The following is a 23,872-nucleotide window of genomic DNA, read 5'->3' as shown; positions in this document are numbered from 1 at the left end:
AATCTCTTGACCTCATGATCCACCTGCCTCGGCCTCCCAAAGTGCTGGGATTACAGGAATGAGCCACTGTGCCTGGCCCACCTCTGGCTAATTTTTAAATTTTTAGTAAACGTGAGGTCTTGTTATGTTGCCCAGGCTGGTCTTGAACTCCTGGGCTCAAGTGATCCTCCCACATTTGTGTCCCAAAGTGCTGGGATTGCAGGCATGAGCCACTGCACCTGGCCTGGACTAACTATTAATGACTGAATGGTATTCTAAGAATGTGCCAGTCTCCTTGTGCCGCAAGGGATCTGTGTTTGAAGACTGGGGGTGGACTGTGAGATTGTGAAATATATATTTGGTCTACATACCCATCTCCTAGCCTGCAACTCCTAAAATCCTTGGAATCTGTGATAAGTGTCTTTTTGTATGCCTATGAGTTGACTAATCCTGGCAATTCCTAGGTAGCTTCAGGATGAGGGCTGGTTATCAAAAACACTAAAGCAGGATTAGAGGGTTGGAAGTTTCAGCCCCATCCCCCTATTCTGGGGAGGGAAGGGGGCAGAAAATTAAGTTGATTACCAATGGCCAATGGTTTAATCAATCATGCCTACATAATGAAGCCTTCATAAAAACCCAAAAGGGCAGGGTTCAGGGAGCATCTGAATAGCAGAACACATGATGGTTCCTGGAGGGTGGCACTACTGGGTAGGGCAAGGAAGCTCTGAGGCCTTCCCCTGTACCTTGCCCTATGCATCTCTTCACTCATATCTTTTGTAATATATATATATTTTTGAGATGGAGTCTCACTTTGTCATCCAGGCTGGAGTGCAGTGGTGCAATCTTGGCTCACTGCAACCTCCAGCCCCTGGGTTCAAGCGATTCTCCTGCCTCAGCCTCCCAAGTAGCTGGGACCATAGGCGCGTGCCACCACGTCTGGGTAATTTTTGTATTTTTAGTAGAGATGGGGTTTTGTCATGTTGGCCAGGCTGATCTCAAACTCCTGACCTCAGGTGATCCACCCGCCTCTGCCTCCCAAAGTGCTGGGATTACAGGCATGAGCCACTGTGCCCAGCCATATATATATATTTTTTGAAACAGGGTCTCACTCTGTCTCCCAGGCTGGATTGTGGTGGATCATGGCTCACTGCAGCTTCAACCTGTTAGGCTTAAGTGATCCTCTCACCTCAGCCTCCTGAGTGGCTGGGATCACAGGTGCGTGCCACCACACCTGGCTGTTTTTTTATTTTTCATAGAGACAGAGTCTTACTGTGTTGCCCAGGCTGGTCTCAAACTCCTAGGCTCAAGTGATCCACCCACCAGGCCTCCCAAAGTGCTACGATTATAAGCATAAGTCACTGCACCTGGCTGCCATTGTAATTCTTATCACTGCTGATGGGAGTGTAACTTGGTAAAGCCTTTTGTTAAAACTGGCAGTATATACTAACTTGCACATATGCAAATCTATGCAGTCGCACTTCTAGATATGTACACTCAGAGAAAGGCATACTATGTTCAGCAAATGAAATGTACAAGAAAGTTTATAGCAGCACTGTTCAAACTTCAACCTGGAAACTAAATATTCATGATTCATAGAATGTATAAATGGTGGGTTCATGTAATGGTGCACTATATACAGCAATTAGAATGAGGAAATTACAAAAATATACAATAATTATAAACCTTACAGATATAATACTGGGCCAAGGAAGTCAGACATTAAAAAGTACATATTATATTTTTCTAAAATATAAACATAGGTGAAGTAATTTATGGCCTTAGAAGGATAGCCTTAGCAGAGGTGGGACTGGAAGAGACAAGCCAGGAGTTTCTGTGATATTATTCTCAATATGTTGTCCAGGCTGTAGTACTGTGGCTGTTCATAGGCATGATCAACGCACAGTGCAGCCTTGAATTCCTGGGCTCCAGTGATTCTTTCACCTCAGCCTCTGAAGTATCTGGGATTATAGGCAAGTGCTCTTGTACCCAGCTGGCTTCTGAACTTCTGATTGAATGTTGTGGTTCTTGATCTGGGTGGTAATTACATGGGCATGTTTTCACTTTGTGAAAACTTATTAAGCTGTAGACTCAAGATTTTATTTATTTACTTATTTACTTACTTATTTATTTATTTATTTATTTATTTTGAGACGGAGTTTTGCTCTGTCGCCCAGGCTGGAATGCAGTGGCATGATCTTGGCTCTCTGCAACCTTCGCCTCCTGGGTTCAAGCGATTCTCCAGCCTCAGCCTCCCAAGTAGCTGGGATTACAGGTGCCCACCACTATGCCTGGCTAATTTTTGTATTTTTAGTAGTGATGGGGTTTCACCATGTTGCCCAGGCTGGTCTCGAACTTCTGACCTCAGGTGATCAGCCCACCTTGGCCTCCCAAAGTGCTGGGATTACAGGTGTGAGCCACCGCACCAGGCCAGTAGACTTAAGATTTTGTATTCTTCCATAGGTATTTTATACTTCATAAACAAGTATAAGAACAGCAAAAACATAGAAGGAATTCAATGCAGGCAATTGACTACGTAAATGACGGAAGAGTTGAGAAACCAAACAAAGGCTGGTGAGGCAACGCAGAAATTATGAAGAGCATAAAGCAACTACCAACAGCATAAACAACTCCAGTGCTGGAGGAACAAGGGCAATGTTACTGGGACTCTCCTCTTAACTAGGCCTCAAGCTTGGTTTTACATGTTCTTAGCTTACTGAGCCCAGTTTTTCAAGAATCTTGTTAAGGCAGTTTAGCAAGAATCCTTTCCTCTTTGATATCTGATCAAATTCCTCATCCCTCAATTTCAATATCTAAATGTTTGGTCTGCTTTTAGTAAAAATCCTGTTAAACTGGTTTAACAGAAATCCCCTACTCTTGATGGTGAATTGAGTTCCTGTTAGTAATTTTCCATTTAGTGGCCTCTTCACCCATCTAGTAGGCTAGAAATTCCCAGCTGTCTTTGCCATACTCAGAGTTGAGTTCTGCTCTTTACTGAGATCTCTCTTCCCTACTGTAGTAGCTCGAATAAAATCTATCTTACCGTTTACAAATATTTATTTATTTATTTATTTGTTGAGACAGGGTCTTGCTCTGTTGCCCAGGCTGTAATACAGGGGTGCGGTCATGGCTCACTGCAGCCTCAACCTCCCGGGCTCAAGTGATCACCCCATCTCAGCCTCCTGAGTAGCTGAGATAACAGACCTGCTGCCGTGCCTGGCTATTTTTTTTTTATTTTTGTAGAGACAAAGTCTTGCTATGTTATCAGGGCTGGTCTTGAACTCTTGGGCTCAAGGGATCCTCCTGCCTCAGCCTCCCAAAGTGCTGGAATTACATGCATGAGCCACTGTGCCTGGGCTGTATTTCCATTTTTACAAGTGTCCAGTGTATAATTTTTCTTTTACACTAGGAAATGGGGTCATCCTGCAGAAACTGAAGCCACAGCAGCCATTTTGGAGACACAGAGGAAGTGAATCCACTGCCAGAGTCACTGTGGGAGGCAGAGGGAACACAGGGGAAATACTCTAGCTTCTCCCTCCCTCCCAATTTCTGTCCTCCAGTCTCCTGTCAGTATCTCCTATTGGCAGAACCTGGTTTCAAAGTTCATATCTCTTCTCATGTTTAGTCTATTGTAATTTGTCTGAGATCTGTTACTAATTCTACCATGAAGACTAGTAGTACATGGCTACCGTATGCTGCCTGAGAAATCAAATCATTTCTCCATAGAAGGTTTAAAGCCTAAAGATTTCTGAAGCTTTGATAAATGCTAAGATAAAGAAAATTTTGACTATGAAGGTAGAAATCAATCTCTTCTTTGGTTTTGTTGGTTGATGACAAAAGAGATTAATGACAAAGTGTGTAGATAGGAAGAAATGTGAGTTCAATTTCTGTTTTCTGCAAAGAATATTTATGGATTTTTAAAAGACAGAATAACTTGTAAGAGAAATGTGAAAATGAAGGTGGGTAAAGAGATTGTAAGAGAAAATCTTAATAATCTAAAATGAGTTTTAAGACCCAACTCAGATAAATTATATTTTGAGCTCTTAGGAACTTGTAAATGAAATGGAAAAGAACATCTAAGATGAGAGAATGTTTAAATGTTCATAAGAAAGAGGATGGATCCTGTGCATTGTATATTACTAAGCAGCATATTTCAATTAACCCCAACGAGATTTTCCAACCACTTATTAAAGAAGTTATCAAACAAAAAAAGGTAGTCATTTGGGCCAGACATAAAATGCTTAAAAATATATCAGCCTAATCAAATACTTTACCTTAACCAGCTTACTGACATGGTTATAGAGAAATGAAGAATTTATTTATGGACTTCACCTTGATTACAAGGCATTCCACTTTTCCTTGTGGATGACTTAGAGTAGTACTATCTGAACGCTGATACATTTAGGCAGAATTGAAATTGGTTGATCAACAATACCAATAATTTATTGATTACTGGATATCAATTTAGAGTTTTATTAGGATGAAGCGGGGTCCTTCCCCAGGCCTTGTAATTGGGATTTCCTTTTTAAAATAGATCGTTGTATAAATAAAAGGATGATGAGATTATCGACTATTTGAATGACACCAAACTGAAACAGAAGATGAGTATGTTTTTGGTTTTTTTTTTTTTGGGACGGAGTTTCGCTCTTGTTGCCCAGGCTGGAGTGCAATGGCGCAATCTTGGCTCACCGCAACCTCCACCTCCCAGGTTCAAGCAATTTTCCTGCCTCAGCATCCTGAGTAGCTGATCTACCACCAGGCCCGGCTAATTTTCTATTTTTAGTAGAAACGGGGTTTCTCCATGTTGGTCAGGCTGGTCTCAAACCCCTGACCTCAGGTGATCCTCCCATCTCGGCCTCCCAAAGTGCTGGGATTACAGGTGTGAGGCACTGCGCCTGGCCAGAAGATGAATATGTTGATTCCCAAAATTAGAATTTAAAATATATTCTCAGTGGCTCACGTGTGTAATCTCAACACTTTGGGAGGCCAAGGGGAGAGGGTTGCTTGAGCCCAGGAGTTTGAGACCAGCATGGACAACATAGCAAGACCTTGTCTGTATTAAAAATAAAAAAAATTTAGCTAGGCTTGGTGGTACATGCCTGTAGCTCTGGCTACTTGGGAGTCTGAGGAAGGAGGTTCTTTAGAGCTCAGGAGGTCAAGGCTGCAGTGAGCTGCGATTATGCCACTGAACTTCAGCCTGGGTGATAGAGTGAGCACCTGTCTCATAAATGAATAAATTTAAAAAATTTTTAAAATTTTATTTTCAGAATGACATCAGCAAGATGGGAGAATAGGAGTTTTTGGCCCTGATGCTCCTATAGAAACAGCAATTTAACAACCATCTATAGATGAAAATACCTTCACAAGAGTAACATGAACACATATGCAATAAATTTCACTGACAATAATAAACAAATGGACAAATATAGAATAATGAAATACTGTAATAGTAGTGTATAAGTCACTTTTAGCTGTAGTATTAAAGTTAATAGACAAAAATATGGAGAATAATGATAACCACAAAAATTGGTTAATGGATACACAAAATAAAAAGAAATAAATCCTGACATGAATAACAGAGTTTGAGGGGGAGGAAATAGAAGTATAGGGTTTTTATGTGCACTTGAGGGTAAGTTTTTACTAGCTCGAAATAGACTGGTATAATGATTAGAAGTTTTATGTAAGCCTTATGATCACACACACACACACACCTGTAGTAGATACAAAAAAAGATAAAAAGAATCAAAGTATATTACTACAAGAGAACTACAGAGTAGAAAACAATTAACAAAATAGGAACAGTAAAGTGCTCACCTATCAATAATTACTTAAGGGCAAACAGATTAAATTAACCAATGAGACAATGAGGGCCGGGCACGTGGCTCACTCCTGTAATCTCAGTACTTCGGGAGGTGGAGGCAAGTGGATCACCTGAGGTTGGGAGTTCAAGATCAGCTTGACCAACATGGTAAACCTCATCTCTACTAAATACAAAAAAGTCGCCAGGAGTGCTGGTGTATGCCTGTAATCCCAGCTACTTGGGAGGCTGAGGCAGGAGAATCGCTTGAACCCGGGAGGCAGTGGTTGAAGTGAGCTGAGATTGCACCATTGTACTCCAGCCTGGGCAACAAGAGCGAAACTCCGTCTCGAAAAAAAAAAAAATTAACCAATGAAAAGAGAGAGTGGCTAAGTAAAACAGAAAGTAGGATCCAACTATATGCTGTGTACAGGATCCTCACTTGGGATTTAAGGACACAAAAAGATAAAAGTGAGGGATGAAAAAAGGTATTCCATGACAATGGTAACTGAAAGAGGGCAGAGGTGGCTATACTTATGTGATACAAAATAGACTGTAAGTAAAAAACTGTCACAAGTAATAAAGAAAGTCATATAATTATAATAGGATTAATTCAGTAGAAAGAAGTAACAGTTACAAATACATATTCACCCAACAGCAAGCCATCTAAATATATAAAGCAAAAATTGATAGATCTAAAGGGAAAATAGAAATAAATAATAGCAGGAGACACAAATATTCTACTTACAAAGATAGACAGATCATCCAGACAGAAAATCAATACAGAGGCTGGGCGTGGTGACTCACGCCTGTAATCCCAGCACTTTGGGAGGCTGAGGCGGGCAGATCACCTGAGGTTGGGAGTTTGAGACCAGCCTGACCAACATGGAGAAACGCCATCTCTACTAAAAATACAAAATTAGCCAGGCATGGTGGTGCATGCCTGTAATCCCAGCTACTCAGGAGGCTGAGGCAGGAGAATTGCTTGAACCCGGAAGGCGGAGGTTGTAGTTAGCCAAGATCGTGCCGTTGCACTCCAGCCTGGGCAACAAGAGTGAAATTCTGTCTCAAAAAAAAAAAAAAAAAGAAAGAAAATCAATACAGAAACAGCAGATTTGCATAGCATATAGACCAAATGGACCTAAGAGATATATACACTATTCCACCCAATTTTTGCAGAATATACATTTTTCTAAGTAAAAAAACATAAGGAACTAAAATTACAAATTATATGCCAACAAATTGGATGACCTAGAAGAAATGAATACATTCTACCAAGACTGAATTAAGAAGAAATAGCCTAAACAGACCAATAACAAATAAGAAGATTGTCAGTAATCAAACCCTTCAACAAGAAGCACAGAAACAGATGGCCTCATAGGTGAATTCTACCAAACTTCGAAAGAAAAATTAATATTAATCCTTCTAAAACTCCTTCATAAGCTAGAAGAGGGAACACTTTCAGACTCTCTTTATGAGGCTATAATTATCCTGACACTAAAGCCAGACGAAGACATCACAAGAAAAGAAAACTATAGGCCAATATCCAGATGAACATGGATACAAAAATTTTCAACTAAATATTAGCAAACAAAACTCAAAAGCACAATAAAAGGATTATACACCATGATCAAATAGGGTTTATTGCTGGGAAGCAAGGATGGTTCTACATACACAAATCAATCAATGTGATATGCCACATTAACAGAACAAAGAAGAAACAGCACATAATCATCTCAGCAAATGCAGAAAAAGCACTTGACAAAATTAAATACCTTTCATGACCAAAAAAAACTCTCAACAAATTAGTCATAGAAGGAATTTAACGTAATACAAACCACAAAAGATAAGTCCGTAGCTAACATCATACTCAATGGTGAAAAAGCATTTCCTCTAAGATTTGGAACAAGGCACAGATGCCCATTCTCACAACTTCTATTCAACATGATACTAGAAGTTTTACATAGAGCAGTTAGGCAAATATATAAATAAATAAGACATTCAAATAAAAAGAAATAAGTTAAATTTTCTGTTTGCAGATGACATAATCTTTTATGTAGAAAACCCTATAGACTCCACCAAGAAACTGTTAGAACTAAGAAAAAAATGCAACAAAGTTATAGGATACAAGTTCAATATATTGAAATCAGCTGTGCTTCTATATATGCCAATGAATTATGCAAAAAGAAGATTAAGAGAATCCCATTTATAATAACATAAAAAAGAAAAATACTTTAGAAATAAACTTTCTTTTTTTTTTTTTTTTTTTTTTTTTTTTTTTTTTTTAAGACAGGGTCTCACTCTATCACCCAGGCTGGAGTGCAGTGGCTCAATCGTAGCTCACTGCAGCCTCAGTCTCCTGGGCTCAAGTGATCCTCCCACCTCAGCCTCCTGAGTAGCTGGGACTTTAGTCACATGCCACTATACTGGGCTAATTTTTGTGTTTTTTGTAGAGAGAGGCTTTTGCCATGTTGCCCAGGCTGGTCTCAAACTCCTGGGCTCAAGCTATCTTCCTGCCTCAGCCTCCCCAACTGCTGGGATTACAGTTGTAAGTCACTCCAGCCGACACTTTGTGATTTCAAAATATATTATACTCTTTTACCAAGTACCCGCCAATATGGGCCGCATTTGTACTAAAATCCTGAAGAAGGTGGCCTGGGTCATCATTGAGAAGTACTACATCTACCTGGGCAATGACTTCTACATGAACAAGTATGTGTGCAAGGAGATCACCATTACTTCCAGCAAGGAGCTCTGCAGCAAGATAGCAAGCTATGTCACACATCTGATGAAGGAGATCAGAGGCCCAGGTTCACAGGTCTCCATCAAGCTGCAGGAGGAGGAGGAGAGAGAGAAGTAATTATGTTCCTGAGGTCTCAGTCCCGGATCAGGAAATCACTGAAGTAGATGCTGACACTAAGGAAATGCTGAAGCTTCTGGGTTTTGGTAGTGTGTCCAACTCCAGGTCACCCAGCCTGTAATTGGGATGAATTCTAAAACACCATGTGGAGCCATATGAATCTTTCTGTTGTGCTATTAGGTTGGTGCAAAGTAATTGTGGTTTTTGCCATTACTTTTAATTATGTAAATTGTTAAATTGTTGCCATTACTTTTACACTTGATCTTAGCCAAAAGGCCGAGAAGCAATGCCATTAATTTTAATGGCAAAAACTGTGATCATTTTTGCACCAACACAATATGATATTTTCCTTAAATTTGGAGACTGAGTGCAGTGGCTCATGCCTGTAATACCAGCTACTCAGGAGTCTGAGGCAGGAGGATCTCTTGAGCCAAGGAATGTGACGATATAGTGAGCTATGATCGCACAACTACTCTCTAGCCTAGGCAACAGAGTGAGACCTTGTCTCTAAAATCAATTAATCTGGGACAACGGCCAAATACACACACACATATGTGTGTGCATATGTATATTTGGATTGGAAGAATAAATATTGTTAAAATATCCATGCTACCTAAAATGATGTAACAATTTAATTTAATTCCTAAGTCTCAATGGCATTTTTCACAGAACTAGAAAAAATGCTAAAATTCATATAGAACCACAAAGGACCTTAAATAGCCAAAGCATTTTTGAGCTTGTTCTCTCTCTCTCCACACACACACACACACACACACACACACTGCAAAGTTACAGCAATCGAGTATAATACTGGCATAAAAACAGACATATAGACCAATAGAATAGAATAGATAGTCCAGAAGTAAACTCACACAAATATGGTAATTGATCTTTGATAAAGGTGCCAAGAATGCCAAATGGGGAAAGGATAGTCTCCCTATAAATGGGGCTAGGGAAACTGTATATCCACATGCAAAAGAATGAAAATGGACCCTTATTTTATACCATACACAAAAATTAGGATTAAAGACTTAAACATGGCCAGGTGCAGTGGCTCATGCCTGTAATCTCAGCACTTTGGGAGGCCGACACAGGCAGATTGCTTGAGCCTAAGAGTTCGAGACCAGCCTGGGCAACATGGCGAAACCCTTTCTCTACACAAAATACAAAAATTAGCTGGGCAAGGTGGCATGTGCCTATAGCCCTAGCTATTTGTGAGACTGATGTGGGAGGATCACTTGAACCCAGCAGGCTGAGGTTGCAATGAGCCGTGATCGACCCACCGCACTGCAGCCTGGGCAGCAGAGCAAGACCTTGTCTCATTTAAAAAAAGAAAAAAAAAAAGACTTAAACATAAGACTTGACACCATAAAATTCCTAGAAGAAACATAGGAAAAAATCTTCTTAACATTGACCTTGGCAATCATTTCTTAGTTATAACAACCAAAACACAGGTAACAAAACAAAAGAAAAATTAGACAAGTGGGATTACACTAAACTAAAAAAACTTCCCCACAACAAAAGAAACAGTCAAGATAATGAAAAGGAAACCAACCACTTATCTGATAAAGGGTTATTTTATTTATTTATTTTGAGACAGAGTTTCGCTCTTGTTGCCCAGGCTAGAGTGCAATGGCTTGATCTCGGCTCACTGCAACTTCTGTCTCCTGGATTCAAGTGATTCACCTGCCTAAGCCTCCCGAGTAGCTGTGATTACAGGCTCCCACCACCATGCCTGGCTAATTTTTTGTATTTTTAGTAGAGACAGGGTCTCACCATGTTGGCCAGGGTGGCCTCGAACTCCTGACCTCAGGTGATCCACCTGGCTTGGCCTCCCAAAGTGCTGGGATTATAGGCGTGAGCCACCGCTCCCAGCCTGATAAATGAGTTGTTGACCAGAATATATAAAGAACTCCTAGAACTTAATAGCAAGGAAACAAATACACTGATTTTATTTATTTAGTTAGTTATTGAGACAGGGTCTGGCTCTATCGCCCAAGCTAAAGTGCAATGCTGCCAGCCATCATAACTCACTGCAACCTCTGCCTTCTGGTCTCAAGCTATCCTCAGCCTCCTGAGTAGCTGGGACTATGGGCACATGCCACCTCATCCAGATAATTTTTGTATTTTTTTGTCAGAGACAGAGTTTTGCCATGTTGCTCAGGCTGGTCTTGAACTCTTGGGCTTGAGGGATCCACTAGCCTTGACCTCCCAAAGTGCTGGGATTACAGATGTGAACCACTGCATCCAGCCATAACCTGATTTTATTATTATTATTTGAGATGGAGTCTCACTCTGCCACCCAGGCTGGAGTGCAGTGGTGTGATCTCAGCTCACTACAACCTCTGGCTCCCGGGTTCAAGTGATTTTCCTGCCTCAGCCTCCTGAGTAGCTGGGACTACAGGTGCACGCCACCATGCCCAGCTAATTTTTTTATTTTTAATAGAGTAGTTCCACCATGTTGGCCAGGCCAGTCTTGAACCCCTGACCTCAGGTGATCTGCCTGCCTTGGTCTCCTGAAGTGCTGGCATTACAGGCATGAGCCATCATGCCTGGCCCATAAACTGATTTTAAACGGGCAAAGGATCTGAAGAGACATTTCTCCAAAGAAGACATACAAAATGGCCAGCAGGTGTAAGAAAATGTGCTCAACATCAATATTTATTAGTGATATGCAAATCAAAATCGCAATGATATATAATCTCACACTTGTTAGAATAGCTATTATAAGGAACAAAACCAAACCAAAACCAAAACCAAGATAACAAGCTGTATTAGTTCATTCTCATGCTGCTGTGAAGAAATACCCCATACTGGGTAACTTAAAAAGGAAAGAGATTTAATTGACTCTTTCCTTTTTATAGTTACCAATACAGGCACACCTCATTTTATTGTGCCTTGCTTTATTGAACTTTGCTTGTAATTGTGTTTTTCACAGATTGAAGCTCTGTGGCAACGCTATGTCAAGCAAGTGTATCAGGACCACCTTTCCAACAGCATGTGCTCACAGTTCAGCATGGCTGGGGAGGCCTCAGGAAACTTACAATCACATTGGAAGGCACCTCTTTACAGGGCGGCAGGAGAGACAATGAGAACCGAGCAAAGGGAGAAGCCCCTTATAAGACCATCAGATCTCATGAGAACTCACTATCATGAGAACCGTATGAGGGAACTGCTCCCAGGATTCAATAATCTCCACTTGGCCCCTCCCATGACACGCAGGGATTATGGGAACTACAATTCAAGGTGAGATTTGGATGGAGACACCGCCAAACCATATCACAAGTGTAGCTAAGGAGGTGGAGAAAAGTGAACCCTGTACAATGCTGGTGGGAATGCAAATTGGTGCAGCCAATATAGAAAACAGGAAGTTTCTCAAAAAATTAAAAATAGAACTAAGAGATGGTTCAGCAATCCCACTTCTGGGAATGTATCCAAAATAAATAAAATCAGTATCTGGAAGAGATAGCTGCAGTCCCATGTTTGCTGCAGCATTATTTACAGTAGCAAAAACATTTAAACAACTTAAATGTCCGTGGACAAATGAATGAATAAAGAAAATGTGGGCCAGGCGTGGTGGCTCACGCCTGTAATCCCAGCACTTTGGGAGGCTGAGGCGGGCGGATCACGAGGTCAGGAGATCGAGACCATCCTGGCTAACACAGTGAAACCCCGTCTCTACTAAAAATACAAAAAATTAGCCGGGCGAGGTGGCGGGCGCCTGCAGTCCCAGCTACTCGGGAGGCTGAGGCAGGAGAATGGCATGAACCCCAGGGGGTGGAGCCTGCAGTGAGCCAAGATCGTGCCACTGCACTCCAGCCTGGGCGACAGCGAGACTCTGTCTCAAAAAAAAAAAAAGAAAAAGAAAAAGAAAATGTGGTATATAAAGACAATGAAATGTTATTCAGCCTAAAGAAAGAAATCCTGCATCTGGGACAAGTATGAACCTGCAGGGTATTATGCTAAGTTAAATAAGCCAGACAGAGAAGGACAAATATTGCCAGGTAGGCTTGGTGGCTCATTCCTATAATCCCAGCACTTTGGGAGGCTGGCACAGGAGGATCACTTGAGCTCAGGAGTTTGAGACCAGCCTAAGCAATATAGTGAGACCTCGTCTCTACTAAAAATAAAAGACAATTAGCTGGGCATGGTGGTGCACACCCGTAGTCCCAGCTACTCAGGAGGCTGAGGCAGGAGAATCGCTTGAGTCCAGGAGGTCAAGGTTGCAGTGAGCTATGATCATAGCACTGCACTCCAGCCTGGGTGATAGAGTGAGACCTTGACTCAAAAACAAACAAACAAAAGGCTGAGTGCGGTGGCTCACACCTGTAATTCCAACACTTTGGGAAGCTGAAGCAGGAGGATGGCTTGAGCCCTGGAGTTTGAGATCAGCCTTGAAAACAAAGTGAGACCCTGTCACTATTTAAGAAAAAAAAAGGCGTCTAGGCACGGTGGCTCACACCTGTAATCCCCACACTTTGAGAGGCCGAGGTGGGTGGATAAGCTGAGGTCAGGAGTTCGAGACCAGCCTGACCAACATGGTGAAACTCCATCTCTACTAAAAATACAAAAGTTATCTGGATGTAGTGGCGGGTGCCTGTAATCCCAGCTACTTGGGGGGCTGAGGCGGGAGAATTGCTTGAGCCCAGGAGGCGGAGGTTGCAATGAGACAAGATCGTGCCATTGTACTCCAGCCTGGGCAACAAGAGCGAAGCTCCATCTCAAAAAATAAATAAATAAATAAAAATAAAAAAAATTTAAAGTCACATGACACTTATATGAAAAATTTAAAATAGTCAAACTCATAGAAGCAGAGAGTGAAATGGTGGTTGCCCAGGGCTGGAGTTAGGAGCAGTGGAAACAGGAAAATGTCGGTAAAAGGGTACAAAGTTTTGATTATACAAGATTTGTAAGTCCTACACATCTGTACAACATCATGCTTATAGTTACCAATACAGGCACATCTCATTTTATTGTGCCTTGCTTTATTGAACTTCGCTTGTAATTGTGTTTTTTACAGATTGAAGCTCTGTGGCAACCCTATGTCAAGCAAGTGTATCAGTACCACCTTTCCAGCAGCATGTGCTTACTTTGTGTCTCTGGGTCACATTTTGGTAATTGTCACAATATTTCAAACTTTTTCCTGATTACTGTATGTGTTATGGTGATCTATGATCTTTGATGTTACTACAGTAATTATTTTGGGGCACCACAAAGACAGCAAACTTAAATGATAAATGTTGTGTGTGTTCTGCCTGCTCCAACGACTGGCTGTTGCCCCGTCTCGCTCCATCTCTTTAGGCTTCCCTATTCCCTGAGACACAACAGTATTGAAAAGAGGCCAATTAATAATCCTACAATGGCCTCTTTGTGTTCAGGTAAAAGTAAGAGTCACACATCTCTCATTTTAAATCAAAAGCTAGAAATGATTAAACTTAGGAAGGGACGTTGAAAGCTGAGACAGGCAGAAAGCTAGGCCTCTTGTGCCAAACACTTAGCCACATTGTGAATGTAGAGGAAAAGTTATTGAAAGAAATTAAAATTTCTACTCCAGTGAACACATAAATGATTAGAAAGCATAGCAGCCTTATTGCTGATGTGGAGAAAGTCTGAGTGGTCTGGATAGAAGATCAAACCAGGCACAACATTCCCTTAAGCCAAAGCCTAATCCCGAAGAAGAGAGTGAAAGGACTCCTCTTCAATCCCATGAAGGCTGAGAGAGATGAAGAAGCTGCTGGGGAAAAGTTAGAAGTTAGCAAGGCTGGTTTATGAAGCTTAAGAAAAGACACCAATCTCCACAAAATAAAAATGCAAGGTAAAGCAGCAGGTGCTGATGTAGAAGCTGCAGCAAGTTTTCCAGAAGATGTAGCTAAGATATCTGATGAAGGTGGCTACACTAAACAACAGACGTTCAAGGTAGATAGCACAGCCTTCTATTGGAAGAAGATGCCAGCTAGTACTTTCATAGCTAGAGGGGAGAAGTCAATGCCTGGCTTCAAAGCTTCAAAGGAGAGGCTTGCTCTCTTGTTAGGGACTAATATAGCTAGTGAATTTAAGTTGAAGTCAGTGCTCATTGACCATTCTGAAAATGCTATGGCCCTTAAGATTTACGCTAAATCTACTCTGCCTGTTCTCTATACATGAAACAACACAGCTTGAACGACTGCACACCTGTTTACCTCATGGTTTACTGACTATTTTAAGTCCACGATTGAGACCTACTGCTCAGAAAAAAAAAAGCTTCCTTTCAAAATCTGACTGCTCATTGACAGCGTACCTAGCCCCCCAAGAGCTCTGATGGAGATGTACAAGATTTATGTTTTTATGCCTGCAACACAGTATTCGTTCTGTAGCCCAAGGATTGAGGAGTTATTTTGAGTTGTTTTTGTTTGTTTGTTTGTTTTGTTTTGTTTTTTGGTTTTTTTTTTTTTTGAGATGGAGTCTCACTCTGTTGCCCAGACTGGAGTGCAGTGGCACGGTCTTGACTCACTGCAACCTCCATCTCCCAAGTTCAAGTGATTCTCCTGCCTCAGCCTGCAGAGTAGCTAGGATTAGAGTCGTGCGCCACCATACCTGGGTAATTTTTGTATTTTTAATAGAGACAGGGTTTCACAATGTTGGCTAGGCTGGTCTCAGACTCCTGACCTCAAGTGATCTGCCTGTCTCGGACTCCCAAAGTGCTGGTATTACAGGTGTGAGCCATGTGCCCAGCCTATTTTGAGGATTTTAAGTCTTACTATTTAAGAAATAGTTAAGGCGATAGGTGTCATAAATAGTGATTCCTCTGATGGATCTGGGCAAAGTCAATTGAAAACCTTCTGGAAAGAATTCACCATTCTAGATGGCATTAATAAGATTTGTGATTCATGAGAGGAGATCAGAATATCAATAGTAACAGGAAGAAGTTGATGTCAACCCTCACAGATGACTCTGGGAGGTTCAAGACTTCTGTGGAGCATGTCAGTATAGATGAGGTTGGAAATAGTAAGAGAACTAAATTAGAAGTGGAGCCTGAAGATGTGACTGATTTGCTTCAGTCTCATGATCAGACTTGAAAGGATGAAGAATTGGTTCTTATGGATAAGCAAAAAAAGTAGTGTCTTGAGATGGAATCTACTCTTGGTGAAGATGCCATGAGCATTGTTGAAATGACATCAAAGGATTTAGAATATTACATCACCCTAGTTGATAAAGCAATGGCAGAATATGAGAGGAATGCCTCCAATTTTGAAGGAAGTTCTACTGTGGATAAAATGTTATCAAACATCACTGCATATTACAGAGGAGTCTTTTGTGAAAGGAAGTCAACTGATGCTGCAAACTTTATTGTTGTCTTATTTTAAGGAACTGCCATAGCCACCACAACCTTCAGCAACCACCACCCTGATCAGTCAGCAGTCAACAACATCAAGGCAAGACCCTCCACCGACAAAAAGGTTAAGACTGGCTGAAGGTTTAGATGATAGTTAGCAGTCTTTAGTAATAAAGCATTTTTAGGTTGGGCATGGTGGCTCATGTCTGCAATCCTGGTACTTTGGGAGGCTAAGGAGGATGGATTGCTTGAGCTCAGGATTTCAAAGCCAGCCTGGGTAACATGACAAAACCCTATGCCTACAAAAAATACAAAAATTAGCCAGGTGTGGTGATGTGCACTTGTAATCCCAGCTACTCAGGAGGCTGAGGTGGGAGGATTGCTCAGCTGCAGTGAGCCAAAATCAGGCTTTGAGCCCAGGAGTTCTAGACCAGCCCGGGCAACATGGTGAAACTCTATCTCTACAAAAAATACAAAAAATTAGCCAGGCATGGTGATGTCCCTGTAAGATCACGTGAGCCTGAGAGGCAGAGGTTGTAGTGAACCGAGGTTGCGCCACTGCACTCCAGCCTGAGCCATAGGGTGAGACCCCATCTCAAAAAAAATGTAAAATTAAAATATGTACTTTTTTTTTAGACATAATGCTATTGCACACTTAGGAGACTTCAGTATAGTGTAAACATAACTTTTATATGCACTAGGAAGCTAGGCTGAGGTGGGTGGATTGCTTCAGTCCAGCATGGGCAACATGGAGAAACCCTGTCTCCACTAAAAACACAAAAATTAGCCAAGTATGGTGGTGCACGCCTGTAATCCCAGCTATTTGGTAGGCCAAGGCATGAGAATCACTTGATCTCAGGAGGCAGAGGTTGCAGTGAGCTGAAATTGCACCACTGCCCTCCAGCCTGGGTGACAGAGCGAGACTCAGGGGCTTGGTCTCAAAAAATAAACAGAAAAAATAGAATAGAAAAGGCTTGGAGTTCAGAATGCCCCAGGGGTATGATGTGATCATTAACAATCTATAAAGTTGTTGGAAGTAAATGCTTGGTGTCGCCAAGTGAAAATAATACTCAGGCAAAAGTTTTCTCAGCAAGGCAATTTACTTCTATAGAAGGGTGTGTCTCGTGGATGGAGCAATGGCGAGAGCACACGGGACAAGCGAGGGGAAGGGGGTCTTATTCCTAACACAGCTAGTCCCTACTGCTGTGTCTTTCCCCTATTGGCTAAGGTTGAACCGCACAGTCCAAGCTAATTCTGACTGGCTATTTTAAAGAGAGTGAGGGTACGAACCAGAGTGGTAGGGTGAGTAGTTTTGGCAGGAGGGACAGTTACAAAGTAGGTGACTAAGGATGACTAAGGACAGAGCAGGTGATAGAAGCGAGGAGGGGGTTGTTTACTGAAAGTAGGGGCAAGGAGATGTAAAGAATGAGGAAGTCAAACTTTAAAACAGAGAACAAGGAACAGGGAAGCTGAACATACTGACACATTGGTTCTTTGGAGAGGGACTCAGAACTCATTGTACTTAACAATTTTCTCCCTCTCAAATTTTAAAGGAAGTTAACAGGCTAAACTTTGAAGAGGAATTTACTATATCCTACAAAGTGTTCTTAGTCTTTGGGGAGTCCTCCTAATTAGGGAAAAGGAGTCAGGCTGGCAGGACCTAGGGAAAGCAAAAAGAGAAAGCAGGGAAGTTAAAAGTCGGCCTTTCTTCATGGTCCAGGACACATACCCACCCTGTGCTGACAACTCACAACCTTTCTGTGCCTAGCTATCACCAGATACCTGCAAGTTAGCTCACTGCAGCCTTGGCATTATCGGGACTGCAGGTAGCACTCTTTAGATAAGCACTATTCTATAAAATCCCCAGCAAGCCTTTATTTCCTTGTAGTCAGCTCCTCTCTGGCTGGTCTGCCCATTGCAACTTTGCAATGTATTTTCATACTTTCTCTAATAAATCTGCCTTTCTTTATTTACAACTGTCTTGGTAAATTCTTTTACCTCCATGCCACTGACCCAGATATTCACCGCTCACCTGAGACAGTCTGCAGCAATTAAGGTACAAGATCTCTGTTGGGTGGAAAGTTTTGTTCTGCTCTGTACTGGGTAGGTACAACAGAAATACCATACTTAATTCTCTGTGTTCCATTTGCAGAGATATCTAGGCAAGCATGGAGAATAACTGTGATAGCAAAGGGATTTCCAATTCTTCACAGTGCTAATGGACTGATTAAAATAGATCATTTCTTCATTTGCATCACAAAGAATCTAAATGACAGATATAATTTACTCCTGTTTACTGAGGTTATATCTGCACTATCAGGGTTGTTGAGTCCATTTTGTTTACTTTTACAATTACAGATTTAAATGTATTAGTTGTGCACATAAAGACTTCTTTGAAGGGGCCAGGTGTGGTGGCTCATGCCTGTAATCCCAGCATTTTGGGAGGCCAAGGCGGGTGGATTGCCTGAGCTCGGGAGTTCAAGACCAGCCTGACCAACATGGAGAAACCCCATCTCTACTAAAAATACAAAATTAGCCGGGTGTGGTGGTGTACGCCTGTAATCCCAGCTGCTTGGGAGGCTGAGGCAGGAGAATTACTTGAACCCGGGAGGCGGAGGTTGCGGTGAGCCGAGATTGCACCATTGCACTCCAGCCTGGGCAACAAGAGTGAAACTCTGTCTCAAAAAAAAGAAAAAAAAAGTCTTCTTTGAAGGACCAGATTTGTAATAATTCTAGTTATTTCAGTTAGCAGTTTAAAAAAAATAAAGAAATTATTCTACATGCTTACCTTCTACTTAAGAATTATGTTTGAGATACATTCTGATGTACAAAGTCTTCTTAGAAAAATACACAATATATTGGCAAAACTACATAAATATACTGGTGTGAAAAAACTGGAATTAGACATAATCAGACTTTGGAAATGTGGAAAGAAGTTTTTACCTCAAAGGATACTATGCAGTTTGTCCACCTGGCTTTTTGTATATGTGTAATTGCACCAATATATGTGAACAGAATTTCTTTCTATAATATTGATTGTTATCAAGGATAGTATGAGGTCAAAATGAATGGGGATAGCTTTAATTCAGGCAAAAGATGAATTTGACTGGCTGTAATCTTCAAAAGATCAAGAAAAGATAAAACAGTTCCAGTTTTAAATTTAACCATAATAAACTGTTAATATGTGAATAAAATTTTCATGTTGTTTAAACAAGAAGCATCCTTTCAGATAATTTGCTCCAAGCATGTGTCAAAGCTGTATTTTAAACTTGCACAAATGAAGAAACCTAAGCAGACGAATTAATTGTTTTTTCTCTTGATAGAGGAAATCAGAGAAAGGGAATAGGTGATTAGATAATTAAGAAAAGAATGCCAGCTGGGCACAGTGTAATCCCAACAGTTTGGGAGGCTGACATGAGAGGATTGCTTGAGGCCAGGAGTCTGAGACCAGCCTGGACAACATAGTGAGACCCCATCTCTACAAAAAAATGTTTAGCGAATAGCCATCCTAGCTACTTGGGAGGCTGAGGTGGGAGGATGGTTTCAGTCCAGGAGTTTGAGGCTGCAGTGAAGTATGATCATGCCACTGCACTCCAGCCTGGGTGACACAGCCAGACCCTGTCTTTTCTAAAAATGAGAAAAAAAAAGAAATAGAAAAGAATGTCTGATTATATATTATTAGATCCTTGACTAAGAATAAATTGAAAGGCAGATAGCTAATTTTAAGAACAGTTCTTTTCAGTTCATTAAAATTTACCCGAAAATAGCTTTAGCAATTTATTAATTATAGTAATTTCTGCCAGGTGTGGTGGCTCATCTCTGTAATCTCAGCCATTTGGAAGGCCGAGTTGGGTGGATTGCTCGAGCCCAGGAGTTTGAGACCAGCCTAGGTAGGCAACATAATGAGACCTTGTCTGTGTAAAAAAGAAAAAAGAAATTAGCTGGACATGGTGGCATACACCTGTAATCTCAGCTACTTAGGAGGGTGATTGGGGAGAATTGTTTGAGCCCAGGAGATCAAAGCTGCAGTGAGCCGTGATCACAGCACTGCACTCCAGCAAGAGTGAAAAAGCAAGATGCTGTCTCAAAAACAATAATAATAATAATTTCTTCCCTGAAAGAAATTGCAAATTGCATCATACAAAAAGAGTTCTGTCCCCTGGCTAACACAGTGAAACCCCGTCTCTACTAAAAATACAAAAAAATTAGCCGGGCGTGGTGGCGGGCACCTGTAGTCCCAGCTACTCGGGAGGCTGAGGCAGGAGAATGGCGTGAACCCGGGAGGCGGAGCTTGCAGTGAGCCAAGATCGTGCCACTGCACTCCAACCTGGGCGACAAAGCAAGACTCCGTCTCAAAAACAAACAAACAAACAAAAAAGTTCTGTCCCAAACTCAGTATTTGCCTAAGGCAATCTTTAAATATTGTCTGTCCCATTGTATTTTGTTGTGAAATCATAATGTGAAGGTGATTAGTTAATAGTTTTTGCATTTCTTACATATAGTGAAAATTAAGAATAGACTTAATTTATACAATACATACTACACAAATCATGTTTACTATCAGTATTCGTATATACATTGAAATTGTTCCTTTTAATCAGTTTTCTACTTTAAGGAAGATTTCCACACAAAATCCTATGTTTATTCTATTTAGTACTAGCTATTTCACGACCTTTTATATTGTATATGTTCTATTCCATTTAGCTGGTTTTATTTACATAGCAAAACATGTGATGAATAGTAAACAAAACTATGGCCATAAGACATAAAATTCAAAATGTTGACTTTGTTTGCAGCGTTTGTAAAGAAACTGCTCAATTATCGAACGAATGAATGAATGAATAAATGTCTCCTCATTGTATTCAGTTTTCCAAAGCAAGACTTTGTTTAGGATACTTTCCCTCATGATGGTGGAGAACAGGAAAATATTTGCATTCCTGGATTCTGAAAAAGAGTACACATGTGGATATTATTGTCTGAATTTGATCTCTGCTCCATACTATGAAATACACAATGTTTTGCCTTGGCCTCCCAAAGTGTTGGGATTATAGGCATGAGCCATCATTCTTGGCCTCACAATTCGATTTTTATCATTTTGCTTCTTCCAACTTCTTGTTTTGCTTATCTTAAATTAGTAATATACTTTTACCAAGTCATCTGCTTCTAGACCATAATAGTCCTGGAAATCCTCATGATGGTAATGTCATTAATTAAGATGGTAATGACAATAATGTCAGTTAAATTGACAATTATACCCATCCCTTCAGTTTTTAGCAGTCAAGTCGTTCCCATAAAGCTCTGAAGCTACTTTTTTTTTTAAGATGGAGTCTCGCACTGTCACCAGGCTGGAGTGCAGTGGTATGATCTTGGCTTGCTGCAACCTCCACCTCCCAGATTCAAGAGATTCTCCTGCCTCACCTCCTGAGTAGCTGGGACTACAGGTGTGTGCCACCATGCCCAGCTAATTTTTGTATTTTTAGTAGAGACGGAGTTTCACCATGTTGGCCAGGATGGTCTCGATCTCTTGACCTTGAAGATACTTCTTGATGTTTCTTCAAGAAAACCCAATATCTGGCCTGTGGCTTATACAATGCCATCAGGCAACTCTCAGGTGAGAAACAGACACTACTTGTTGATAACAAGACTTGAGTTAATATTTTAGACTAAATTACAATATCAGAATGGAGAACAGGGGAATCACTGTCAAAGTAAAGTATATATGTACACAGGCTTGCCTAAATGTTTCATAAGTACTTAGGCCTATGATGGCCATGGACAATGAAGATATTCACAAATATCCAGGACATTACCATAAATTCTATAAAGTGTGTATCATGATCTATAATAAATGATAAAGGCATTTAAAATCTAAAAGTGAATCTTTTCCGAAGTAATTTTGTTCATAGTTCTTGAACATAGTAAGCCACTACCATCCTGAAAGGACATACAATTACTAAAACATATTCATGTTAACAACAAATTGCCTTAGTTCATTTGGTCTGCTCTAAACAAACACCATAAACTGCACAGCTTAACAACAGCAGAAATTTATTTCTCCCAGTTCTGGAGCCTAGGAAGTTCAAGGTCAAGGCACTGGCAGATGTAGTATCTGGCAAGGGTTTGCTTTCTGATTCATAGAGCACTTTTTGCTATGTCCTTACAGGGTGGAAGGGATAAGCTAGTTATCTGAAGTCTCTCTTTTAAATTTTTTATTTATTTAGTTTTAAAATTTATTGTTATTTTTTTAGATGAACTCTTGCTGTGTTACCCAGGCTAGAATGCAGTGGCACAATCACAGCTCACTGCAGCGTTGACCTCCTGGGCTCAAATGATCCTCCCATATTAGTCTTTCAAGTAGCTGGGACCACAATTATGTGCCACCACACTTGGCTAATTTTATTTTTTTGTAGAGAGGGGATTTCACTGTGTTCCTCAGGCTGGTCTCGAACTCCTGGGCTCAAGCAATCCTCCTGCTTTGGCCTCCCAAAATGCTGGGATTACAGGCATGAGCCACCAAGTCAAGCCAGTCTCTCTCTCTCAAAAAAAAAGAAAAAAAATTACTTTTGTTATTTAGAGATGGGATCTTGCTTTTGCCCAATCTGGTCTCTAACTTCTGAGCTCAAGTGATGCTCCCAACTGAGGCTCCTGAGTAGCTAGAACTGAAGGCATGTGCCATAGAGCCCAACTTCTGGGGTCTCTTTTATAGGCTCACTAGTCCCAACTATGAGGGCTCTGCCCTTCATAACCTAATCATTTCCTGAAGGCCCCACCTCCTAATACCATCACCGTGGGGGTTAGGATTTCAACATATGAATTTTGGGGGGAACTCAAGATTCAGAGCATAGCACAAATTATCTGTACAAAATTAACCCCTTGAGAACCCCTTTTTTTCTGATAGCTTTCTCCACACTGTGGCCCCCAAAAACAGGATGGCTCTGTTAATCCAGTTGAGCTAATTTAGAAAATATGGACCATACTTGAATCATGTAGGTGGACATTCACATGTGAATGTTTTGTTCACCAGATATTCTTTGTGTGTGTGTGTGTGCAAGCTCAAGTGATCTTCCCACCTCAGCCTCCCAAGTAGTTGGAACTACAGGTGCATGCCATCACATCTGGCTAATTTCTGTATTTTTTGTAGAGACAGGGTCTCACAGTGTTGCCCAGGCTGGCCTTGAGCTGCTGGGTTCAAGCAATCTTCCAGCCTCAGCCTCCCAATGTGTTGAGATTACAAGCATGAACCGCTGAATCTGGCCCCATCAGATATTCTTAACATTGACATTGTTTGGATCTTTTTTTATTTTGTTTTTTTTTTTTTTTGAGATGGAGTCTTGGTCTGTTGTTGCCCTGGCTGGAGTGCAGTGGCGTGATCTCAGCTCACTGCAACCTCCGCCTCCTGGGTTCAAGCGATTCTCCTGCCTCAGCCTCCCAAGTAGCTGGGATTACAGGCATGAGTCACTGTGCCTGGCCTTGTTTGGATCTTTGATTTGAGAAAGTTGGTCATCTTATTTGCTGTATTATTAAACTTCATTATCACATAGATATGATTAAGTGTACTGAAATCATTATCAGAGTCTCTATACCTCACTAAGCTACCAAAGGCTCTGAACTTCTATTTCCAGAGAATATCTATAATAGCCAGATATAGAGAAAATAAAATATGTCATGACAAAAGATACTGAACGCTAGGGTAATGGGGTAAGGTAGAATTTTATATCTTTTTTTTTTTTTTTTCTCCTGAGACAAGGTCTTGTTCTGTTGCCCAGGCTAGAGTGCAGTGGCATGATCCTAGCTCACTGCAGCCTTGAACTCCTGGGCTCAAGCAATCCTCCCATCTCAGCTATATATATGTGTGTGTGTGTGTGTGTGTGTGTGTCTGTGTGTGTGTGTGTGTGTGTGTGTGTGTGTATAGTTTTTGTAAAGATGG

At 41.0% G+C, this 23,872-nt stretch overlaps 1 pseudogene; it reads left to right on the top strand.

The window, feature by feature from the left end:
* The first annotated feature begins 8,390 nt into the window (after positions 1-8,390).
* LOC129485070 (small ribosomal subunit protein eS17-like) lies at positions 8,391-8,792 on the top strand (annotated as a pseudogene).
* The last annotated feature ends 15,080 nt before the right edge of the window (positions 8,793-23,872 follow it).

Source organism: Symphalangus syndactylus, chromosome 6 (assembly GCF_028878055.3).
Source record: "Symphalangus syndactylus isolate Jambi chromosome 6, NHGRI_mSymSyn1-v2.1_pri, whole genome shotgun sequence".
Taxonomy (NCBI): Eukaryota; Metazoa; Chordata; class Mammalia; order Primates; family Hylobatidae; genus Symphalangus; species Symphalangus syndactylus.
The sequence above is the reverse complement of the archived record's forward strand: the minus strand, read 5'-3'. Positions and strand labels throughout refer to the sequence as shown.